The sequence below is a fragment of the Bos mutus genome, chromosome 12 (assembly GCF_027580195.1).
Source record: "Bos mutus isolate GX-2022 chromosome 12, NWIPB_WYAK_1.1, whole genome shotgun sequence".
Lineage (NCBI taxonomy): Eukaryota > Metazoa > Chordata > Mammalia > Artiodactyla > Bovidae > Bos > Bos mutus.
Window position 1 is genome coordinate 72,813,378 of NC_091628.1, and position 18,085 is coordinate 72,831,462.

The window sequence follows — 18,085 nt, forward strand, 5'->3', positions numbered from 1 at the left end:
GCCTGACCACAACTTGGGAATCAGTCTTTAATCTCATTAAAGTGTTCTTTGGACTACCGTTTTCTGGCAGTGCAGTGTGCATGTGGGATCTTAATTCTCCCAACCAGGGGTTGAACCCAGTCCCCACCCCTGCAGTAGAAGTTTAGGGGTTTTAATCACTGAACCAGGGAAGTCCTTGGGCCATCTATTTTGGGGAAAAAATTAGCAAGTGAAAGATCTTGGGCCCCTTTTTGACTTAGAGAGCAGAGGATGTGGCCAACTCGATGATGACTTTGTGCCCAGTGCCCTGCAGAATTATTGGCACTTGGTCTGAAGCCACACGCCTCTCTCTGCGTTTGCACGTGCTGGAGGGAGACCGGTTTGCTTGTGGCGGGACGTGTCCTGGTCTGTTTCTCAACACCCTTTGCAGCTGCCCCCGTTTCACTGAGCTTCTGTCTCAGTGGAAACTTCTCCACCAGGACAGAATACTAAATAGACAACGGCCGGAGGATTTGGGCCCGGGTTCACTGCCAGGTCAGCTGGAAGCAGGGCGAGGAGGGAAACAAGAGGCCGGGAGAAAAGCAACTCTGGACAGCGTGGACCTTGGCATGCGGGCAGTCCCAAGTGGACATGTGCCAGCAGGTTCTGAGTGTACACTGTGTGTGTGGGTGCCCCCAGCGGGGAGGGGGCAGAGACCTCAGTGTTATGCAGGGTCCCCTGCAGAGCACCCAGGCTAGGAGGATTCCCAGGGATGCTGTGCTTTATCTCTGTGTTCAGCAGCGTTTTGGACTTGATGGAGCAAGAGGGGTGGACCTGCTGAATGCAGTGTGCATAATGAACACCTTATCCGATGCAGCAGGACTTGGGCAGACATCCAGCAGACATTCTTCCCACCCAGAAAGAAGATGGAGAGGCTCCTGGGTGTCAACACGGGGCCTCTGTTTCCTCTGCCTCGGGGTCAGGTCCTGGGAGAACCGTGGACTTTTCCAACTTGCCTGTGGCCCTGAGGAAGCATGCACAGTATCAAACCAGTGGCATGTGGGTAAATGCAGAGTGGAGGTGCTCCCATCGCAGAGTGGAGGTGCTCCCACCGCAGAGTGGAGGTGCTCCCACCGCAGAGTGGAGGTGCTCCCACATCAGAGTGGAGGTGCTCCCACCTCTAGGGTTTGGAGCGGAGAGAAAGCCTATGCTTTCTGCTCCTCCATTTCCATGTGCCCCAGCTCTCACCCTGTCCATCAGTCCTCCACCCTCTGCTCCAGTCACACCACCCTTGGGTAACTAAATCCCAGAGAAGGTCTGGTGCCCAGGCTTCTTCTCAACACAGGTTGAAGCCCAGTGGGTGGTTGTACAATTGTTTTTGATCAAATTGAGTAGAATGGAAACAAAGTCAGAATTTATCATGTTCAGTAAAGACAGGCATCACTTAATGAAATTTTTGTTTCAGTGCTGTGTGTGTGTGTGTGTTGTGTGTGTGTGTAATGGTAGATGCACAGACATATAGTTTTGCAGTATGAAATGCATTTCCTCTCACCAGTCACAGTCTATGACATCACAGACTTAGAGCAGAGGCTCCACAGGGCCAGGGCTGCTGTGAGGATGTCCCACCGTGCCTGCTGTGAGGATGTCCCACTGTGCCTGCTGTGAGGATGTCCCACTGTGCCAGGCACGGCCCACAACTGATGTGAACACTTCGGGGGCTCTCCAGTCTTGGCAGTTGAGTTTGGACCACAACTCTTCCCATCACTCATTAGAAAGTCCCTGATGAAAAACTAGAAGTAGAGCTACCATACCACCCAACAATCCCACTCTTAGGCATACACCCAGAAAAAACAGAAACTCAAAATTGGAAGAATACACACACCCCTACGTTCACAGTAACATTGTTTATAAAAGCAAAGATGTGGAAGCAACCTAAGTGCCAGTCAACAGGAGAATGGATAAAAGGATGTGGCATGCATATACAGTGGAATATTACTTAGACATAAAAAATAATGAAATAATGCCATTTGCAACAACATAGATGGGCCTAGAGATTATCATACTAAGAGAAGTGAGTCAGATAAAGACCAGTATCATATGATATCACTTATATGTGGAATCTAAAATATGATACATATGAGATTATTTACAAAATAGAAATAGATTCACAAAGAAAATAAACTAGTTGTTACCAAAGAGGGAGGGATAAATTAGGGGGTTGACATTAGCAGATACACGCTACTATGTATAAAATAGATAAACAACAGGATCTATTCTGTAGTATAGGAACTATATTTGATACTCTTCAATATCTTGAAATAATATATTACCTTCCCCCAGGCAAAAAGGTTGCCTGCAAGCAGCTCTCGTGCTGAGGGTAGAGAGCAAGATGGTATAGCCTAGAGTTTGGACTGGCAAATAGAAGCCTGGGATGGGGGGAATCAGTGTGTCTCAGGTTCCTCCCCCCAAACAACTGAACTTATATAATATCTGAAAATTGGGGAAGGCGGCTTCCCTGGTGGCTCAGATGATAAAGAATCCACCTGCAATGCAGGAGGCCTGGGTTCAATCCCTGGGTCAGAAAGGTCCCCTTTATAAGGGAATGGCTACCCACTCCAGTATTCTTGCCCAGATAATTTCATGGACAGAGGAATCTGATGGCCTACAGTCCAAGGGGTTGCAAAGAGCTGGACATGACTAAGTGACTAACACACACAGAATAATGTATGCTGGGAAAGAATATACAAAAGATTGTATGTATATAACTGAATGACTTTTCTGTGCCCCTGAAACATTGTAACTCAACTACAGTTCAATAAAGATCTTTAAAAACTTAGAAAGAGAAGGCTTTCTGACATTCTCTTGTCAGTGTAATGTACAAAAATATCATAAACATGCTTTGCCCAGCCTACATGTGCTGTGTGCATGCTAATGCGCTTCAGTCATGTCTGACTCTTTGCAACCCCATGGACTGTAGCTTGCAGGCTCCTCTGTCCATGGGATTCTCCAGGCAAGAATACTGAAGTGGGTTGCCATGCCCTCCTCCAGGGCATATCCCCAATTCAGGGATTGAACCCACATCTCTTACATCTCCTACATTGGCAAGTGGGTTCTGTACCACCAGCGCCACTTGGGTAGCCTTCTACATGCGGTACCTGTGAGCTATTTGTGCTGCTGTGAACAAGGACGCAGTTACAAGAGCATCCGGGCAGGCTGTCCTGCATACTGCCCCAACTGGAGTCAGAGAAAGCTCTGCAGGAAGTGGCGGTTTCTGGAATTAATGGTTTGCCAGCCAGAGGCTCTGTCCTGAGAACCTGACGCTCTTTGCTGGGGAGTTTTGAATGCATCAGCATGGCTGTCTGTAATGGCTGTGAAGACAATGAAAATGTTTCCATGCTACGTGTTCTGCTTTCACATTTGTTCCGCACCTCCTGGGGCTCTCCTCCAAGCCAGGCTTGCCTTCCCTGCGGGCTCCACGGTCCAGTCTTCTCTGCGGCAACTTGTTCCTAATTCTGTATCTCGATTGATCTCCAGCCCCACATCCGGCAGACATAAACGAAGCTACGGATTCAGAGAGCTCCTCCCTTGGGTGTTGTCTCTGGTCTTGGCAATGATAATTTTTTTTTTTAATCTAAGACATTTTTATGTGAATAAAATAATCTCAGTTTCTAAACGAGACAATTAAACTCCATTTTACCTTGTTTCCCCAGGCCGGTGAGGCCTTAAATTGAGGGAACATCTTTGAGCCGTGCATGGGAGCTTGGCTTTTATTCTCTTTATTGACTGACATCTGTGCTCTGAATGCTTCCTGTCTGCACCAGGCGGACTGGATGGGGTGGGGATGAGTGGTGCCCTGCAGGTGTCTGTCTGAATGGTTTAAACCCAAGTGATAACCAGGAACTTGGGTTCGAGGTCCTGTTCTCCTTCCCGAAGGCCCACATCCCGGTGGGGGCAACAGCTGAGGCCCTCCAGGGTCAATTCCCAAAACTCCATGCAGGCAACAGCATTTCCCTTCTGTGCCCAGGGCCCTGTGGCTCTGGTGTCGCTGGGGGTACCGCCAACCTGAGAACTTGGTCGCCTGTGAAGCCTGTCACTGTAGGGGGAGCCCTGACTCTTGGAGGGCGGGGGGATTGGTTTTGTTGTTGTCTCCTTTTCTGACGGATGACGCTTCTCTGCTGGTGGACACCAGCTGTGGCTGTGGCGTTGTAAGTATTCCTTCTGAGAGAGGTCTTGGGAAGATCAGGTCAACCCGGCCCCCACCTGGCTGAGAGGTTTGTCTTGTGAGTGGACGGTACAGTGAGGGAGGGGGTGACTGAAGCCTCAAAAGCCAGTCCACAGGTCTCCTGTTCCCTCCATTCCTGTGTCTAGATGGATGAATGCCCAGATCATGGTTCCCTGGGGTTAGGTCCCAGACTGAAGATAACCCTGAGCACAGCTAAGGCTGACCTCGATGGATGTGACCACAAGCAAGAAGTGAAGCTCTGTGGGGCGGTGGGAGTGGTGGTATTTGTTAGTAAGCAGCATACCCAGACTATCCTAACTGATACACTTTCTCATCTGCAAGTGTTTCCTAGAGAGTTACCACACCTTTGAACCTGGGGCCCACTGTAAATCGTTCTCTTTGGCCCCTCAAATGAGAGGATCCTAGTTCTAGTCCCCTTCCTCAGTAAATATTCCCATATAGGTTTTTTGACTACAAAGTTGTACAGTGACTTTTACTGAGAGGTTGAGGGGATGTCGGCCCTGGTGATGGATGGAGAGTCACTGGGACCAGGGCTGGTGTGACTCGAGCTGGGCGTGTATCCATGGTGTGGAAGACACAGGCTTCAGAAGGGACTGTCTCGGGTGGAGCCAGGCAAGCTCAGAGCCCCACCGAAGGGTGTGCGGGCCTCTCAACTCAAACTCATGCGCCGCATGCCTTTCCCCATCCCACCACAGGTTTACATTCCACCTAAACAGGGCCGGTGCAACGTGTAACAGAGGGGATCGTAAATGGAATCCACCCACACGCTGCACAGACATCGTACAACTTCAAAAGCGCCAGAGAAGGACTGGGTAGGTGGGACCTTGATCATTTTTAAAATAAGATTCCTGACTGAGTTCCTGCACAAACTTTGTGGACAGAGGATGCTTTTCTGTGCATGCATTTATATGGTGTAATGTATTGATTTTGACAGGGGCATTGAGCATGAACAGCTCATAAAATACTTGGAAAAGAGGAAGCTTTGTTGTTGTCACTTGAGAAACAAAAATGGAGAGAGTAAAAGCACTTTTGATTCATGGGGTGAGGGTCACTGAGAGGTGTCTTGCCTGAGGAGTGGGTGTCTTTAGCCCTGGAATCATGGCTGTTTTTTTTTCCCACTGAAAGCAAGACCTGAAATGATTAAATGGCTCTCAGAAAAGTAGCTGTGCCTGAGAATAAAGCCTGAGGATATTTGTAGGAATCTAGAAACATCCATCACAGACTAAGTCCATGATGTCTATCATTCAGTAAAAAATTGTCCTTATGTAAAGAACTAGACAAATAGGAACAGGCCCTAAACAGATCTGAAAACCACATAGAGGATGGAATTAGTAGACAAGCATTTAAAACAGTTGCTGTAACTGTGTTCTTTATGTTCAAGAAATTAGAGGAAAAGTCAAGCATGCCAGTGACAGAGACTCGGAAGACACGAAACGCCTCATCAAGCTTCTAGTGTGTCTGTGTCAATCCCAATCTCCCGGTTTCTCTCTTCCCACCTCCCCTCTGGTAACCGTAAATTTGTTTTCTACATCTGTGACTCTATTTCTGTTTTGTAAATAAGTTCGTTTGCACCCTGTTTTTAGATTCCACATAGAAGTGATATCATATGGTGTTTGTCTTTCTCCGTCTGGCTTACCTCACTTACCATGACAATATCTAGGTGCATGCATGCCACTGCAAATGAAAAACAGATAAACGAACAAAAAACCCAACCCCTTCCCAAACTCCTAGCAATGAAAACTCTGGTGGCTGAGGGGAAAAATACATTCCATGAAATTAGTAGCAGACGACATATGGGAGAGGAAAAGATACTTGAAAAATAAATCTCAAATGAACTTGAAAACACTGCAAAAAAAAACTACCCAGAATGAAACAGAAAAAGGATGGACACACACATCAGACGGTACCATCAGCGGCCTGCGGGGCAGTGTCAAGCAACCTTGTTTTCTTATAACTGGAGGCCCCAAAGAAGAAGAGAGGAAAAACAGAAAAAGTATTTGAAAAAAATAACATGCAAAAAAGTTCCCAATTGAATGAAGGCTATAAAATAACGAATGTAAACAGCTTCACCAACCCACCTAAAAAAAAAAAAGCATAAAGAAAACGACATCAGGGCATACAGTGCTCAGTAATGAGTACCGCGGTACTGAAGGGGCGGTCCTCTTTCCTCCTTGGGTGCGGAGGTTTTATTCCACAAGAAGGCCTTCCGCTCACCCCCCCTCGCCTGGAAACGTTCACTCTGCATTTCGCGGGGCCGTGGTTTCTTCATTCTTCCCATCTCAGCTTCAAGGCCTCCTCACGTCAGGTGTCTCCCACTGTTGCCGTCCATCACACACTTCTTTCCTTTGAAAGCCATTTCACCTCTTGTGGCAAGGCTGGTTCTGATGGAATGCGCTCTTTGCTTCTCTCTGATGTGTGCAAAGGTGTGGGAGGACCAGAAAATTAGGGAGAGTGAAATTTCAGGCATGACACAAGGATGCTACCCGTGGGTGTGTGAGATTCATGCCACTCAGCTCTCTGGCCTGTTAGCCCTCAGGAGGAAGGCCCAGGGAAAAGCCTTTTTTTCCATCTTCAAGCATAAAGTGGAAACCCTTTACTGATCACACAGAACACTGTCACCCCAGGACTATATTTCACCCTGGAACAAACGCGGTTAATATCACGCGAGGCGCTCATAGAGTGTGCAGAGGTGATGGGAAGGCTGTGGGCCACTTGTGTCCTTTTGAAAGCTTTATAAGTAAACAAAATTGCTTTTAAAATAAAAAGGCTGTGATAGGACTGGCTCTTCCTGGAATTATTCCCAGGACACGCTATATAACAGAACGAATGTGTTTGTGAGTTAAATGAAAGAACCATGAAATTCTTGGATAAAAATGGAGCATGTTGTGTTTTGGTCTACGAAAAGGGAAAATACCCTTTCCACGATGCCATAAAGGGATGGAGCTTTGGCATAACTAATGAAAATAAATCACATAGTCTTACAGAACATACGGAAAAATAGGCACTATTAGTAAACTTAGAAAAATGCTGTCAGCGAAAGACATTTTCATACGTTTCTGGGTTTAAAATGCACTAAAGGATGCCTTGGTTATGAGCGCTGGTAATTTGGTAATAACATAATGTGCTAGTTGGGTGACTTAGTTTGCGTTAATTCGAAATTAGGGATTATAAAAAAACCATTATTTTAAATAAGCTATATTACATCTTAAAAACCTCAGTCATATAATTCATTACTTAACTACAGTTTATGAAGGGTTTTCTTTGTACTTATATGCTCCTGGACACAGTAGTAGATATGCTTTTGAGTTAATGAATTTTATTAGACTGTTGGATTCATCAATTTTTTGGGGGGGGCTATTTTCAACATGTACAAATACATTGAATAGTCTTCATGTATTCAAGCAGTCTATTAGATATCTCATCTTCTGTAAGTGATAGTCGCTCAGTCGTGTCTGACTCTTTGCAACCCCATGACAGTCCCTGGAATTCTTCAGGCCAGAATACAGGAGTGGGTAGCCGTTCCCTTCTCCAGGGGATCTTTCCAACCCAGGGATCGAACCTGGGTCTCCTGTATTGCAGGCAGATGGATGCTTTACCAGCTGAGCCACCAGGAAAGCCCTATCTTCTGTAAGGAGCATTTAAATTCCTTATCTTTCCTTCCTTCCATCCTGCCCTCCCGCCTCCCTTCCTTCCTTCCTTCTCTCTCACAAATTTGCCCTCCCCTGTGTGAAATAAGGTAAAACACTTAAACAACTTCAAAAACAGGAAAACAACATATTTTGGAAGCGGGTATGTGAAGGCACAGCCTTCCCGATGCTAAGGAATTCTTTGAAATAGAAAGGAACATCCCAGAAGGGAAAAGGGAGTCCTTAAACAGTGAATTTAATCAAGAATAAAGACTAACAGGGGTGACTGTAAGAAAGGGCAGATCACTTATCGCTTATAATTTACAAAAACTATAACAGACGAAGCATATTAATAAATCTCCTAGCAAAGCACTGCAGAAAAACCACAAGTCCATTTCAAACCCTTTGAAATCCCTAACAGGCTAATCCTTGAGAGTTTAGGACTCTTTCCCCCAGTTTTATAGATGAGGGCGTTGGGAGAGTCTCTGGTTTAAGGCCACGAAATGAGCAAAGAAAGGGGTGAAACTCATAATCAACAGCTCTGTGCCCAGACCGCAGAGAGACAGCCCTTCCAGTTTACAGAGGGCAAAATGAAACAATTCCACTGCTGTTCCGAGTGACCGGTTCAGCTGACATATGTATTTGCAACAGACAGAATCTGTCTCTGCCCCCCGCCCCTCCTCCCCACAAAGCCCAGTGCTCCACAATAAACGTCTGTGAAAGGGATGAATGCGGAGAACAAACAGATAAACAAGCAGGCTTCAGAGAGAATGTGCGCACGTGTGTTGTGTAAACGCCCCGTTGCCAAACGTTGGACCACAGCGTTCCCAAACAGAACCTGATCACGTCGGCAAATGGGCAAAACCAGGAAGTGAGGGCCTTGGCGGATTAGCCCTGAGGCCCATTCAAACGTTCCCTTCTGATACCGAGCCAGGACCTGCCGGTGATGACGTGAAGACAGAGAAAAACCATTTTTTCTCTGGGTTAGGGACGAAGCCATAACTCTCTTTCACAACAACCATGCCTCATTCATTTCCTCTTTTCAACTTCTCGACGTGACAGGAGTTTCATTGCTCTTCTTCACTTGGATCTATGGGGTTTGTGGCTGAAGTTGTGATGCAAAAATGCATGTAAACAGCAGAGGTTTAATCGTTGAACAGTAGCTCCCTGCTGCCTCTGCCTGGCCTTCCTGTCTACCGGGAAACAGGGCCGCGGGCACTGAATGCCAGTGACCTACGCCGCGTTGAGCTGTCAGCCTAGAGACAAGTTTGCAAGAGGGCTCACCACCTCCGCAGACCTGGCTCTCAATGCTGAGCTGCTCAAGTCACTTCTATCCTGCTGTGCTCCCTTCCTCAGACAGAGGTGTGTTTGTTTAATTGAACTAGAGTTGATTAAAAGTATTGTGTTAGTTTCAGGTGTACAGCATAATGATTCAGTTACACATGTGAACCCTGAGACCCCATGGAGTAGCCCACCAGGCTCCTCTGTCCATGGGGTTCTCCAGGCAAGGATACTGCAGTGGGTAGCCATTTCCTTCTCCAGGGGACCTTCCTGACTCAGGGATTGAACCTGGGTCTCCTTCACTGCAAGCAGATTCTTTACTGTCCGAGCCACCAGGGAACCCCCATGTACATATACACACATGTACGTATGTATTCTTTTCCGGATTCGTACAAAGTGGCTCCTGGTGCCATACAGTATGACCTTGTTTCTTGCTTGTTTTATGTTTTATCCGTCGCGTGGCGTTTATGTTAGTCCCAACCTCCTAATTTATCCCTCCCTTTCCCCTTCCCCTTTGGCAACCAGACCTTTGCTTGCCACGCCCGTGGGTCTATTTCTGTCTTAAGACTAAGTCCACGAGTATCTGTCTTTCAGAGTTTGCGTGTGAGTGACAGCACACGGTATTCACGAGTATCTGTTTTCAGGTTTGCGTGTTGAGTGACAGCACATGGTATTTACTTCACTTACTGTGACAATTTCTAGATCTATCCATGTTGCTGCAAATGGCATTATTTCCTTCTTCTCCACAGTTGAGTCGTGTTCCTCTGTATACAGGTACCACCCCTTCTTTATCCACTCATCTGCCGACGGGCATTGGTGCTGCTTCTGCGTCTTGCTATTGTGAACAGCGCTGCTATGAACCCTGGGGTAGAGCTGACTGAAGTCAGATGATGTGGGGATGAATAGGCGTGAGCCAAGTACTGGTCTGGCCTGATGCTGAAGCTCCGGAGTGGAGACACGGAGGATGGATCGGAAGGGCATCCTTTCTCAACATCTCTGGGGGAGACACTTGACTAAGAAGACCCTCCTGGATGGTTGCAAGTTAGAAGGTACATTTGGGAGTCAACAGAGAAGCCAATAGGGGGCATGGAATTATGAAACAACATCATAAACCTTCCCCAAAGGAAATTCTTCTAATAACATCTTTACTTCCTTTATTGAGTCTGAGAGTTTATTTGGTTATTAAAATCAGGAAGAGGATCTTCAGCTTCAGGAAAGATGGACAAAGAGAAAAAGACTTCAATCAAGATAATGCTTTTTTGGGCTGAGAGTACACAACATTACTGAAGCGTGTTTCATTTTATTTATTCTTTTTTTTTTTTTTTCAAACCTGGGTAGGAAATTTTCAGCCTATCCTCTTAAATTGTTCTGTTTATTTATAGCAGCATTAAATTGGTACATTAGTGATTTCCATCTTGCTTTGCACAGTACATTTTTAATTATATTTATTGTAAACATCTCAATCTATTATCATTAAAATGTATTTTAATGCACTTTAATTTAAAAAAAAATCCACTCAAGCATGGAGGAAGAGATTTATGCAGGAGAAGCGGGGGGTGGTGGTTGTTGAAAAGTCAGACAATGAGAGGGTGAGCTGATCCCAAAGCCTGAGAACTGTGGAGCCAGATATTTCTGGAATTTCTTATCACCCTTTCCCTTCATCCATCAGCCTTGACCTCGGAAATACACCAGCATCTGTGACAAGAATAGCTTAACAAAACCTGTCCAAACTTCCAACAACTCTCCCAACCATTTCAGACTTTCTGCCTGAGGCTCCACTCAGGGCAGCGGGTCCCCAGGCCTGGAGTCCCCCTGGGGAACCGGACCAGCGCTGGCCAAGCCCCGGCTCCCCCTCAGGGTCTGGTCAGAGTCCCATCTCACTCACTTTAGTTGGAGGGAAGTTGAGTGTGTTAGCCCAGGGTTCATGTTAGGAATCACAGCTCACCAGATCTGGATTTGAAAGTTGACTGTTCTTTCCTGTTCTCTGTCAACCTCCATCAGTTCAGTTCAGTTCAGCCGCTCAGTCGTGTCCGACTCTTTGAGACCCGTGGACTGCAGCATGCCAGGCCTCCCTGTCCATCACCAACTCCCAGAGTTCACTCAAACTCATGTCCATTGAGTCGGTGATGCTATCCAACCATCTCATCCTCTGTTGTCTCCTTCTCCTGTCCCCAGTCCCTCCCAGCATCAGAGTCTTTTCCAGTGAGTCAGCTCTTTGCATCAGATGGCCATTGCCGGCAATCACTGACACACTTAAGGCTTCTCTTTTGTGGTCCAAAACGAATGACTGGATATTTGCTCTCCCTTACGACATTTGGGAATGTCTTTAGCTCCTGATGCCTGGGGGCTGCAGAGATGCCCAGCAAGACTCTCACTCACCCAGACACAGGGTGTCCAAGAGCCCATCTTTCTGGGTCTCCGGAGCACGGCCAGGCTGTCCTTGTCCCCTGGCGAGGCTTACTGCCCACCCTCACCCCATTCTTGTCAGACCTGTTGCCGAGGACAGAGCCCCGTTTCTGCCGTGGGCACAGTGATGGATCTGAGTGGCCCACCAGCCCCCTCTTTCTCCTTCTGCTGTTCTGTCTTCTTCCCATAACAGGAGCCTGAACTTGGGCTGGAGTTTGACCCTGGCCCTTAAGCATGCGTGTCTAGCTTATGCAGCCCACCCCTAGTTCTGGGGAGAAAGAGGCTCCCACTCTCACAGGTGACTCCCTGAAAGGCCAGCCCTCCTGTTGCCTGGACTTGCCCCTGCAAGATCCACAAGAGCCCTAACTCTCTGGGCTTTGGGCAAAGTCTCCTCAAGAGTAGGAAAGTCTGTTCTCAATGGCTGTTATAATCATTAAATTTGGTGACATGTCTAAATGGCCTGGTAAATGCTTCATGATGTTTTAAAAATTTTTTTTTCTGATTACAGATTGGTTAATCTCTAAAACACTTAATGCTTGACATGGCAGCATTAGACTCATTGTTGACCTGGATTATCAAAGATGATTTTTTTTTTTTTAGAAAAAGGGGATGTCTGACCTGAACGGTGACTAGGAGGCCCAAAAACAACATGCATTTTCTCCCTTTTATGAGAATGCAGAGGATGCCTTGCTGACTTGAGCATCGGCTTCAGCAACACCAGATTTAAACACTGTGATATCTCCTGGGAATGGCCTTGGTCTCAAGGCATCTTTTCACCTGTTTCAATTTTATTCACTATTAAAATCCTCCCAAAAAGGGCTGGGAGGAAAGAAAATAAGAGAGATACTGGCATACTCTGGGCTACAGAAACAGAACATCAGATGGGAGATGAGGCTAATCCCATCTGCTGAGTATCCAGAACCCAGACAAAGGGTCAGGATTTCCCCCTTTGTTGTTGAAGGCTGTCACGTCAAAACCTATTACAGTGACTGACACAATCAATAAAGATGTGCTGAATGAATGATATGCACTTTACAAGGAGGCAAACGAGCCTTGGGGAACACTTTCTAAAAGCACAATTCAATATCGCCCAAGTCTGTCCTTCCAGCTGCTGCTGCTAAGTCGCTTCAGTCGTGTCCAACTCTGTGCAACCCCATAGACGGCAGCCCACCAGGCTCCCTCATCCCTGGGATTCTCCAGGCAAGAACACTGGAGTGGGTTGCCATTTCCTTCTCCAATGCATGAAAGTTAAAAGGGAAAGTGAAGTCACTCAGTCGTGTCCGACTCTTTGCGACCCCATGGACTGCAGCCCACCAGGCTCCTCCATCCATGGGATTTTCCAGGCAAGAGGACTGGAGTGGGGTGCCATTGACTTCTCCGTCCTTCCAGCTACAATGCGTTACATACTTGAAAGTCGTCTACTTAAGCCTTAAATTTAAAAAGCAGACAAAACTGCTTTTTTTTCCTTTGTATAGTTTTTGTTTTCATGTTCAAATCTGGCATTTTGTCACACCATCTGAAAGAAGTCGCTGTCACTCTTCAAAGATAAGGTCAGTTGAACAGAGAAAGTGGTACAGTGACCACCACAAGAGGAAATGCAGCATTCACACCCATAAGAGCAAATTTTATTCCAATAACTGAAAGTGGAGTTGGAAATAGAATGATAATCTGGTAGCTAATGGAGGAGTCTCATCTTCACACTTTGCTGAAAAAATGCATAGGTACATTCATCAATTTTTCTCTCTGAAATGGAATAGGTAAAACAAAGGAGAGACCTAATCCATATTTCAAAGAAGTGCAAAGAAATGGGCTGAAATCCAATTAGTTCTTTGAGAAAAAGAAAGAATATAAATGAGGTTTGTTATGAGGCTTTTGGAAACTAACGATCGAAGGTCAGCCGTAGGAAGATGTTCTCGGTCTGGATGTGGTTTATCAGTGCAGTGAGCAGAAAATTCAACCTTGGGTTAAGGCTCCACTTGATCTAAGAAGGTGTACGTGTGCTGCAAAGGTCTGAATGCACCGCACATCGGCTGAGAGTGTGCAGAGTGACTGTCTCATGGCTCTTTCTATCTCATTGCCATCTGTTCCTGGGAATGTCGTCAAGCCGCCATACTGGCTCACTTGGATTGGCTGGCTGTAAGCAAGAATTGATAGTCTTTGGGCCATAAGCACACACCATCCACCTTCTTCTCAACGCAGACTTATCCTCACACAGGTGTGGGTGTGTGTGCAGGTCTAGGAAGGTGTCAGCGTAAATAAAGAAAACGAATGAAAAGACATGACTTAAGATAATGTCAGACTCCTATTGCCGTCTTTGACTTCCCTCTGCAGTCCTTGTGGGAAGAAAGCACACGTTCCAGGGGTTACAACTTCTTTTCCCATTTGCCTCCACTCTGCCCTCACCAGACCCAGACGTTATGTACCAGTGGACAAATCTGTACCAGTGGGCCAATACTTTAGCCTCCTGATGTGAAGAACCGACTCATTGGAAAAGTCCCTGAGGCTGGGAAAGATTGAAGGCAGGAGGAGGAGAGGATGACAGAGGATGAGATGGTTGGATGGCATCACCAACACAATGGACATGAGTTTGAGCAAGTTCTGGGAGTTGGTGATGGACAGGGAGGCCTGGCGTGCTGCAGTCCATGGGGTCGCAGAGAGTTGGAGAGACTGAGTGACTGAACTGAACTGGGCAGATCATGCTGTTAAGGCCCAGATCCCCTGTTACGCACCATGTCGTAGGGTGACTGTCTTGAGCACAAGGAAACGCTGCCTCAGTCCCACACGCAATTCGCAGACGGCCCGGACTGCACTCTGACGCTGTCATATACAAGGCGACGTTGGCTTAAAGAGCTTCAGGCAGCCCTACACACGCAGGGAGCTCTGTGGTCACGTTTACGCTGTGATCCACGAGAAGGGGGTGTGCCCAGCTCCCGAGGCTCCCAGCCGTCCCTTCCAGGGGCTCCTCGTGCTTCGGATTTTCCCCTCATGACATTGTTTGCATGCGTCACAGCATCTCAGAACTTTACGTGTGTGACAATAGTTGGGAGTTAGGAGGAGTTGGACTAAAATGTGTCCTTAACTAGCTATTTTTTAAAGTTATTATGCAGCCAAGAGAATGGAGAGAAAATTATTTAAATCCACATTATGTATTATATGTCAAAAGAAATATAAGAGCTAAAAATCAACCAAGAATTTATTTCAGAAAAAACAGGAGAAATTTTTAAAATTTTCCACAATTTTGGAGAAAGCACATCAGACAAAAAATGAAACTATGAAAGAACTGATTGATAGACTTTTTTACTATAAAAATGTTATGATCATCAAAGATGAAAAGAAACAGAAATAAAAGAAATAAGGAAATAATAATAGGGAAGACATTTGCATCAAGTAAACTATAGAGAGAAGGTTAACACCTGAAATACACAGAGTTCTTCACAAAAATAATAAAATCACAAAGACTATAGTAAATGAAAGAGCCTAGGATAGGAATAAAAAATTCACAATGAAATATAAATAGTAAGAAGAAAATGTCTATACTCTTAGTTATCCAGGAAATGCAAATTAAAGCAAGACTTCCAACCATTTTATCCCTGTGAATCTTTTTTGAGAGAATAGTGTTCTATTCTGCTGGGCCTGTTGGAATATTTTCATAAATAATAAACAGTAATACAATCTGATACAGTCCTTCCTTGGTGAATTGTATAATATTGGATATACAAGCAATTGAATAATATTTCAATGCCCGCAACGTTTCAACCAACCTCTCATTCATTCAAGAAATATTTATTGAGCATCTATGATGAGCCAATAACTATAATATGCTGGAAAATTTATGATTATTGCCTTCATAGTTCTTACAGTTGTTCTAAGGAAAAATGGATACCGCTATTTCTGAAGAAAACAAAAACACGAGTTCAGAAAAATACATGCACCCCCTACCTTCACTGCAGGCGTATTGACAGTAGCCAAGACACGAAGCCACCTAGGTATCCATCAACAGGAGAGTGAATAACGAAGATGTTGTAGGGCCCCCCGGTGGCTCGGCGGCAAAGCATCCTCCTGCCAATGCAGGCGGCGCGGTCACGATCCCTGATCCGGGAGGATCCCACATACCACAGAGCAACTAGGCCTGCGGCCCACAAGGAATAAGCTGGGCCCTGGAGCCGGTGCTCTGCAACGAGAGAAGTCACCACGGCGCGAGAAGCCCACGCATGGCAAGGAGAGTCACCTGAGCAGCAACGCAGCCCCAGCACAGCCAGAAGCATAAATAAATGGACAAAGAAAAACTGTGAAAGAGTTTAAAATGGCCCACAGCAAAAAAAAAAAAAAAAAATGTGGTATGTATACCATGGAATATGACTCAACATTAAACAAATGACATCTTATCATCTGTGACATGGCTGGATCTCAGAGTGTATTATGAGAAGTGAAATAAGTCTGTCAGGGAATGTCAAATACCGCGTGGTTTTGGAAAGAATAAAGCAGTGCCATGGTGGGCACAGTATCTGCCGCTTCTCCAAAGATGCCCTGGTCCCTGTCCCCAGAACCTCTGGCTCTTGCTACCTCTAGGGCAAAAGAGGCTTTGCAGGTGTGGTTGAGTTAAGAACGTTGAGATGGGGAGATTATCTTTGGTTATCTAGTTGGGTCCACTGCCTTCACAAGGATTCCGATAACAGGGGAAGAAAGCAGAGACAATGAGGAGATGTGAGGATGGAAGCGGTGTCATGTGAGAAGCCAACCCTCCATCGCTGGCTTTGAAGATGGAGAAAGCGGAGCATCAGCCAAATAACCCCAAGATGAGGAAGTGGGTTCTCCCCTAGAACGTCTCAAAGGAACGCAGCCCTGTCCAGGGACGCCCTGTTAGACATCTGACTTACACAACTGTTAGATAAGAAATCTGCGTTCTTTTAAGCCACTAAGTTGTTAGTAATTTGCTACAGTAGCCGCAGAAAACTAAGGCAATGTTCAGTAAATATTTATTGAAATCGAACCAAAAGAGCTTACAAATATATAATGTATGATGCATTAATCATACATGGAAAGAGAAGAATTTAAATATGAGAGGTTCTAGCTATTAAGCTTCTGAATGTCATGTTTCAGAGCGTGAGACAAAAAGATGGGGCTCAATTCAAGATTCAGAAAGATGAAAATTCCCCAATTAAATGAGATTGTTGAAACCAGGTTGAAGAGACAGTATGCGTCAACTTCTTTGAAGCATCTCTTGGAATAGGAAAGTGCTCAGAAAAGACAAAATATTTGAAGGGACATAGAAATTACTACATTTCTATTGCTTTAATATTTTTTGAACTTGCATTTCTGAAGCACATTAAGAAGTGATGGAAGGCCCATTTCGTGGCTTTTCTTGTGTAATCAATGCCTTAGGAAGCCCCTCTCCCCTTTTCTGGGTTATGACTCCTCAAACTAGGCAAGCCTTTGCTTTCAAAAGATATGCATGAGAAATAATGGCTATCTTTAATAAAAGTATTTTGCAAAATATTGAGATATCTGATGAGATAATCAAGGGACATGATGGCTTTTTCCCAAGGTAATTTTTGTAAATCTAATTCTGATCCATGGTCACAGTCAGCTGATTTAGCACTGAAATCTGTCATTGCCAATGCTTTTCTTAATCCCCTAAGAATAGTATATTACTAAAAACCCTTAATTTTTCCCAATAACCATACATATCTACTGCTTTATAACTACATTTGGAAAATAATATAATTCTTTTTGAAAAAAGTATTTTCCTTTATTATTGTTTAGTTTCTAAAAATAGGGTGGAATTAAATGTCATGTACCTTTGGAATTCATTTTATAAATACACTTGGTAACTAGGAAACTCACATTGCCATTATTTATAATCTAGGAATTCTTTCCATGGTAACTGTTATAAGGTCACGATTGCGGCATTGCAATGGAGGCTATTTAAGAATCAACCAGAAAAGCCTTTTCCCAAGAGGTGGTAATGTCTGATGTCTCTATCACCCAGATTAATGAGGCAAGGCTTACTGACTTCAGGGGGTGGCCCCACCTACAGTTCATCTCTGTCTTCTTGCCATGGACCTTCTTTGGGCCAAGAAGTGTTGCCAGCAGCACCAGCCCTTTGATTTCAGAGCCCTTGGAGACTGGAGTGCCATGTATAGTGTGTCCCCCCTCTTGTGACACCATGAGTAGGTCAATTACCCTGGCATATCACAGGGCTTACCAAAGTCCAAGATGTAGGGGAGAAGTGGGAGGTCAAGTGTGGCTAAACTTCCTCACATCCCAGAGCCTTGCTGGGCAGCCCGGAGGGGCCCCGGGAACAAGCCCCAGGGGATAGGTCCCAGCCATCAGCTTGTTCTCTGATCCCACAAGAGGTGGAAATTGGCTCAAAAGCCACGCAAAGAGTGCTTGCTCTGAGATGATGTCACAATTCATTCATGCTAATGAGAGATGCAACCTCTTGTCCTTATGCTGACAATCTTTACCATGCCAGCAATTACCCTAACCCCACTTCAAGTGGAAAAGACACTGAATTAGGATGGGGGTTGATGACAGACAGCAGCCAACAAGATCCAGGTGTCCAAAAATA